This window comes from Thalassophryne amazonica, unplaced genomic scaffold (genome assembly GCF_902500255.1).
Source record: "Thalassophryne amazonica unplaced genomic scaffold, fThaAma1.1, whole genome shotgun sequence".
Taxonomy (NCBI): Eukaryota; Metazoa; Chordata; class Actinopteri; order Batrachoidiformes; family Batrachoididae; genus Thalassophryne; species Thalassophryne amazonica.
In genome coordinates this window covers 42,246-50,583 of record NW_022986244.1, presented here as the reverse complement: position 1 = coordinate 50,583, position 8,338 = coordinate 42,246, and the positions used below count along the sequence as shown (strand labels likewise).

The window sequence follows — 8,338 nt, the reverse complement described above, 5'->3', positions numbered from 1 at the left end:
TGTATGGCGTTTTCGAAAAGAAAAAAAAAAAAAAACTGGCGTGAAAATCAGTTTAGTATTCAGAGTTAAATGCGGTAACAAACCTTTCTGAGCGATGACCCCTCCAAGATGGCGGCCCCACGGCTCGTCAGCAGCGGTCGCTGAAGCGTCTACTCTTTATATGTCTGTGTCGAGTGTTGATTCCGACGTGTGCAAAAAACACTTTAAACCCGAATAGACTCAGTTTTACTTTTTTATTTTTTCGATGCGGTTAACACAGATTGTGTGTGTGTGTTTTTAAAGGTCTCATGTCTCTTCCGGTGTCGGTTTGAGGCTCCGCCCCCACTCGGCCTGTGAACGTAAGTAAATAAATGATTAAACACTTAAACGATACAAACTAACTCCGCGTTGTGGATTTAAGGACCATGAGGCGAAGTAAAATGTAATTGTCAGGATGGCCGAGCGGTCTAAGGCGCTGCGTTCAGGTCGCAGTCTCCCCTGGAGGCGTGGGTTCGAATCCCACTTCTGACAGCACGCTTTTTTTTGGAAATGTTTATTCGCACGGCCGCCGTGTTCATAACTCTCATTCCACTTATTTACCTGGCAAGACCCTGGTGGCGAAGTCGGAAATACTTGATAGTACAAGTATTAAAAGAATAAGGAGCATTTTAGGTTAATAGAGGGATATGCTTTCCAGACTTAATACCCACTGGATGATGTTGAAATTGAGGATGGCCCAGTGGTTGTTCCAGCAATAGCAAAGATTTCATGTCCAACTGTCAACCCCACTGAGGTCCTTAGTCTGGGTCTCATTAACATAAGATCACTATCCTCAAAATCATTGCAAATTAATGATCTAATTATTGATCATTACTTAGATATGATTGGACTATGTGAAACCTGGCTTAAACCTGCAGCTGTCCTCCCCTTAAATGAGGTCTGCCCACCAGCATATACATTTAGTCACGTCCCTCGTGATGTGAAGCAAGGCGGGGGTGTTGCTCTTATTTATAAATCTAGGTTTAGTTTATTAACTGTTGGGGATCACAAATATAACTCGTTTGAGCATCTGATTCTCCGCCCTGCTCAGGATATTACGCATTGCCAAGGTCAGAAGAATAAAAATCAATCATATTATTTTGTCACTGTATATAGGCCTCCTGTCCCATATTCTGAATTCTTAGATGAATTTGGTGCGTTCATCTCTAACTTGTCAACTAGTGTAGATAACATTCTGATCATTGGCGACTTTAACATTCATATAAATAAGCCTACTGATCCCCTCTGCAAATCATTTATGATAATTGTGGATGCATTAGGATTTCGGCAATGCATTTGACACTCGAAGCACATTAGTGGAAATACCCTGGATCTGATTCTCGCACATAGTATTGCTGTCATAAATATTGACATCATGCCTCTTATATCAGTGGTCTCTGATCACTCACTTATTAAGTTTACAGTTTCGCTGCCGTGTTTAGTGGAACAACAACCTTATATATCATTACGGCGATGCATCAACTCCTCAACTAAGACTGAACTCGAAGCTCGACTGCCTGATGTCTTAGCTTCCCATTTGACAAATACCCAGTCAGTAGACAGACTTGTTGATAGTTTAAACTCAGTGCTCAAAACTACACTCGACATGATTGTGCCACCTGTGTTAAAACCGCGCTTCCCCAAATCACAGTCACCTTGGTTCAATGATTACCTGCGTGACCTCAAGCATAAAGCAAGAGGTCTAGAATGGAAATGGCGTTGTTCAAAATTAGAAGTATTCCACCTTGCATTGTGTGATGCTATCTTAGACTATAAGCATGCATTACTGGTTACAATGTGGACCTATTACTCTGATTTGATCAACAAAAACAAGCATAACTCAAAGTTCTTGTTCGACACAGTGGCAACACTTATTCATGGACAACGACCTGTAGTTCACTCTTCTTTTACAGCACAAGATTTCCTGGATTACTTTGGGAAGAAAATAGAAGACATTAGGTTAAACATATCCCGGCATGCCTTAACCCAACCACTACACCCTGCTATTGATGTGAGCGCCACTACTGAGGTTTTACCTAGATTTACAGAATTTGATAGTATGCTGACAAAACTCGTAACGTCAGCAAAAAGCACAACCTGTTTATTTGATCCTATACCAATAAAACTGTTTAAGGACCTGTGGTCCACTCTTGGGTCGACTGTGCTGGAAATTATTAATCTTTCTTTAACTTCTGGATCTGTTCCTAAATGTTTTAAATCTGTAGTGATTAAACCATTACTTAAGAAATCTAATCTTGACCCTAGTGTATTGAAAAACTATCAGCTGATATCAAATCTGTCATTTTGCTCTAAAATTCTGGAAAAAGTGGTGTCACGGCAGCTCGTGGACTAGCTTACTGAGAATAATCTCTTTGAGCCACTGCAGTCTGCTTTTAGAAAATATCATTCCACAGAGACGGCTCTCACCAAAGTGGTGAATGATCTTCTGCTTACAATGGATTCAGACACCACTATGGTTCTGGTGCTGTTAGATCTCAGTGCTGCATTTGATACCGTGGATCATCATATTCTACTTGATAGGCTGGAAAATCATTTTGGGATAACTGGGAGTGCCCTTGCATGGCTGACGTCATACTTGACCAGTCGTTCTCACTGTGTTTTGTACAGTAACACTACCTCTAACCTTAGTGACATGAAATTTGGGGTTCCATAGTGGTCTGTCTTAGGCCTCCTGCTTTTCTCCCTTTATATAGCACCCCTTGGGCACATATTGTGGCGTTTTGGGATTACCTTTCACTGCTGTGCTGATGATACTCAGTTACACATGCCGATAACTGCTGGTAATCTCGTTCACATAAAATCCTTAGAAGATTGCCTTGCAGCAGTGAGAAGTTGGGTGTCTAGAAACTTCCTACTTTTAAACTCTGATAAGACTGAAATGATGGTTCTTGCTCCAGTGAGACATCGGCATCAATTTGACCAGTTAACGCTCAGCCTCGGCTTGTGTGTCATACATCACACTGACAAAGTGAGGAACCTTGGGGTGATTTTTGATCCTACGTTGTCCTTTGATCTACACATTAGAAATATTACTAGGACTGCTTTCTTCCACCTGCGAAATATAGCCAAGATTCGTCCCATCCTGTCTATGGCTGATGCTGAGACCCTGATCCATGCGTTTGTCTCTTCTAGATTGGATTACTGCAATGTTCTATTTTCTGGTTTACCGCAGTCTAGCATTAGGGGTCTCCAATTGGTTCAAAATGCTGCAGCCAGACTTTTGACACGAAGCAGAAAGTTCGACCACATTACACCCATTTTGGCGTCTCTTTACTGGCTTCCTGTCCCAGTGAGATCAGATTTTAAGGTTCTGCTACTAACCTATAAAATTATTCATGGACCTGACCTAATTAAACCTTACGTACCGGCCTGTTGCTTTACGTTCTCAGGGTGCAGGACTACTTTGTGTTCCTAGGGTGAATAAGAAGTCTGTGGGTCACAGAGCTTTCTCTTATCGTGCCCCTGTTCTGTGGAATGATCTCCCTGCATCAATAAAACAGTCAGATTCTGTGGAGACTTTCAAGTCCAGACTTAAGATGCACTTATTTTCCCTTTCATATGTCTAGCATACTGGTACAGTTTTGTTTTACGCTTTTTACTCTTTTATTTCATTAGTAAACGGAGCGGGTCGCAGCCTCAACTTGACCTAAATTCTGGGTCTTTTAGTGAAGTTTAGGGCTAGTGGCCGGCGATCACCTTAGTATTTCTGTTTTTCTTGTTGTTTAATGCTGACAAATTATACTGTATTTCTTGTCTTTCTGATGCCTGATTCTTTTTTCTCTCTGTTTAAGGTGCAGCTCCATCCAGAGATGGGTGTGGTATTTGTGTTGGCATCCCTCCTGTCCTGTGCACCAACAGCATTTTTTTGTATATTTCTCCATGAATTGTTTTGTGAATTGTTCTGTAATTTATGTCTGTATCATGGCCCAAGCAGAGGGTCACCCCTTTGAGTCTGGTCTGCTTGAGGTTTCTTCCTCAGAGGGAGTTTTTCCTTACCACTGTTGCTCTGGGGGTCAGTAAAGTTAGACCTTACATGTGTGAAGCGCTTTGAGGCAACTCTGTTGTGATTTATATAAATCTAAACATATATAAATGAAAATAAATTCACACCAGACGCCACGCGACGCCACAAATTCGCGCCCCTCATCTGGCGATGGACGCTCCACCAGCGCCCGGTGTGTCGCTCTGCTTTTGCTGCAAAAATTCACCCCAATGCGTCATCAAATAGGAGCAGCTTCCATTCTGCTCACCGTCAAGTCAACATGGTGGACCTTGATCATACAGAGCGAGTTGCTGTGCTCTGTTTGTTGTGGAAAGCTGACAAACGTCGCCAGCAGCGCCGTCCCTGGGTTCACAACATCCTCATGAGATGTTCCCAATTCAGGAAGTTTCATTATTTACTGCAGGAGCTGCATCTGGATAACGGCTGCTTTCAGCCGTACTTCCACCTCTCCAGGACCCAGTTTGAGGACTCATGTCCCATTCACATGCACACATGCGAACAATTAAAAAATACAAAAAAAAAAAACTGCAGTTCCTCGCTCTCCCCTCCATTGTGTTATAAACCAGTCACCATTTGTTTTATTATACATCTGTGTAGTTAATAAAATTATCTTACGGATGCGCGCACATGTGAAAAAAAAAACTGGCTGCTGCTGCTCGCTTTCCTCTCCAACTCTGTCATAAATGTGAAATAAAGGACAAATGTTTCTGTGTAGGCTCTCAGTTGTCCAGGTGGTTTCCATAGTAGAGAAGCTTGAATCTTTGACTGGACTGGGTTGCTTGACGTGAGGACGTTTCGCTTCAAATCGCAGAAGCTTCCTCAGCTAAAATTCTTGCTCTGGAAGTCTGACTTCTGTCTGACTCTTGTAGAGAAGAATAAAAAATTATTTTTTTATTCTTCTCTACAAGAGTGGCTGAGGAAGCTTCTGCGATTTGAAGCGAAACGTCCTGGCATCAAACAGCCCAGTTCAGTCGAAGATTCAAGCTTCTCTACTAAAGGACAAAAGGGACATAAGTCCTGCTCACAGGCTGGCTGCCAGAGACAGGACATGTTCACATCAAGAATAAACTCCAGACATCTCCACTTCGTTACATATCCAGTCCCTGATAGGTCATCGCAACATGAAAAGATGAAAAAGTTCAGATTTTTCAACTTGGGGGGAGGGCGCCGCAATATGGCGCCACTCAAAATTGCTTGATTCACATCGCTTCATTCGCATCCATCATGTCACATTGCATGGCTCGAACTTTTGTGGCGCCACAACGCGTCCTTCCATATGGATTACATGGCAACCTGTCGCCACCGTTGCTCACATGTCGTCCTGTGCGAATGCGACATTACACTGGCGGTCCTTCCTGATACGTAACTTTTACCTGCAGAAAAATATGTGTCACTTTGTTTCGGATTTGATGAACATTTGTAAACGTCTGAACACAAACTTTAGATGTTTTTACACACGGGAATCAAACCCACGACTGTGGAGCTGCAGAATGAGGTTGAAGCTGAAAATGACGTCAGTAAGTTAAAAACATTTTTTTAGGTGTTTATGAATAAATCTATGGTCTGTTCATTTTCAATCTGAGTGGATGTTTTACAGCCACAAGACACAACTGGGCGCTCTCCCGCCAGCTGGGCGGAGGCCAAACAGAGAAGTACTTAAAATTCTTAAAACTGCTGAACTAAGCCTAAAATGGGACGTGACACCAAAGATTCTTCTGGTCTGATGGTTCTACAACGGTTCACTGGTGACATCGTTAGCTTTCACTCTCAACTCCTGGAAGCTTTATTATAAACCTCTGCCAGCAGGTGGCACAGCAACATTAAGATAGCACACAATGTCTCCAATGTCTTTGCTTCTAAATGTGTGTATTTTCCTGCCCCCCCCCCCCCCCCCCCCCCCCTGTCCCCATGTCCATCTCCCAGATCGGCCCCGCTCTGTTTCTTAGTGGACTGGACCCCGCCCTGAACCTCAGTGTGGTCACCAGCAGGAACATCACGCTGATCGTCAATGCCAGCGGCGTGGAGGGCGTGTCTTATGCACACTTGGAGGGCATGCAGATATTACACGTCCCTGTCCAAGATGAACCCCATGCTCCCCTGAGCCAATACTTTGAGCTGGTGGCTGAGCGGATTGCCGGAAACCACTCAGGGAACAGTCTGGTGCACTGCTTGGCAGGTACTAGTCGATCCCCCACCCTGGTTATGGCCTACCTGATGAGGTCAGAGTGGCTTTGAACTCATATGAACATCAACACACCAAAAGCATGTCAGCACACGACCAAATGCACTGACAGTAGCAGTAACATTCATGCTAGAATGCCAACGTCAGCATGCTAGCTAATAAGCATACGTAGCCATAACAAATAAGCTAAAATGAAGGGGAAGGTCTATTAGCCCTAGGTCCACTGGTCCTAGTGTCCACTGGCCCTATGATCCACTGGTCCTAGTGTCCACTGGTCCTAAGGTCCACTGGTCCTAGTGTCCACTGGTCCTAGTGTCGACTGGTCCTAGTGTCCACTGGTCCCTAGGTCCACTGGCCCTATTGTCCACTGGTCCTAAGGTCCACTGGACTTAAGCTCTTTATATTATCTGATGATGTATATTACAACCCTTTTAAAGTTCACAAATAAATGTAATACTTTAAAATAGCTAACAAACCAGATCCACTTTTGTTCAGTTTACAAAAATAAAACAAGTTTCTGTTGACATACAGCATTTGTCACCTTTAATTGTGCTGTTGTCTAAAAATCTGTTGCATTGAAATTCAGCATATAATGGTAATCTATATACATAAATGGCTACTTTTGTCTTTCTGTCTGTCCGGAATAGGCTCTAAAACTACAAAAGGTGAACTCCCCAAAGTTACATATTCTGAACCACCATGACATGGGCTACAACCTGGTACTATTTTCAAACAAAAAAATTAATATTAAGACAACAATATTAACAATAATCTGATACATACAGTTGAACCATATGTACCTCAGTGGCAGTTGTACTCCAGCACAAATCTCTCAGCTTTACTAGCTGGCCGCTGGCCCTATGCATATATGCAGGAACTCAGTAGCCTGCCTACTGCTATAAACAGAGCCCAGACTCCTGGGCTATCTGCTGCTGGCTGCTGGCTAGCACACATAGCGTGGGTGTGCATGCCAGCTTGGTTGTATAACCAAGCAAATCCAAATATCCCCCTTGATATGAATGCATCCTTTCTCTGCACATGCTGCATGTTGGTACTACAAACCTGTTTGACTCTCCTTGAAAAGATTTGAACAACTCTATAGACTTTAGTGTTTTCAGACCTGTTTATAGCAAAAACAAATGTGAGTATTCTGTCATTTACTTACTAATCATATACTGAACATTTTGATTGTAAGAATATAAATACACAATTCAATACAAAGTAACTTTCTTCCATGTGCTTTGTTATCCCCATACTCCCCTCTACCAATATTACACCCATGATATTTGACACCATGTGTGAATGAGTAGATATGCCATCCTACTTAAAAATAGTCCTTAAATCTGGTTTAATCATTATGGCAATATGCACCCTCAAATTGAGATTTATCTGTACCTAATGGCCAATACTGCGTTATGTTTATCCATCCATCCATCCATCCATTTTCTTCCGCTTTATCCGGAGTCGGGTCGCAGGGGCAGCAGCTCAAGCAAAGCCGCCCAGACCTCCCGATCCACACACACCTCCTCCAGCTCCTCCGGGGGAACCCCAAGGCATTCCCAAGCCAGCCGAGAGATGTAATCCTTCCAGCATGTCCTGGGTCTTCCCCGGGGCCTCCTCCCAATGGGACGTGCCCGGAACACCTCTCCAGCGAGGCGTCCAGGGGGCATCCGGAAAAGATGCCCGAGTCACCTCAACTGACTCCTTTCGATGTGGAGGAGCAGCGGCTCGACTCCGAGCTCCTCCCGAGTGACCGAGCTCCTCACCCTATCTCTAAGGGAGCACCCAGCCACCCTGCGGAAGAAACTCATCTCGGCCGCTTGTTCCCGCGATCTCGTTCTTTCGGTCATGAGCCAAATCTCATGACCATAGGTGAGGATCGGAACGTAGATCGATCGGTAAATCGAGAGCTTTGCCCCCCTACTCAGCTCTCTCTTCACCACGACGGTCCAATACAGCGACCGCATCACTGCAGACGCTGCACCGATCCGTCTATCGATCTCACGCTCCATCTGTCCCTCACTCGTGAACAAGACCCCGAGATACTTAAACTCCTCCACTTGAGGCAAGGACACTCCACCAACCTGAAGAGGACAAAGCACCTTTTTCCGGTC

The 8,338-nt window shown here is 44.0% G+C and overlaps 1 non-coding gene across 1 annotated transcript; it reads left to right on the top strand.

Moving 5' to 3' along the window:
- Nucleotides 1–427: 427 nt before the first annotated feature.
- Nucleotides 428–510, top strand: trnal-cag. The gene has a single exon. It is a non-coding gene; the product is annotated as a tRNA-Leu (tRNA).
- The last annotated feature ends 7,828 nt before the right edge of the window (nucleotides 511–8,338 follow it).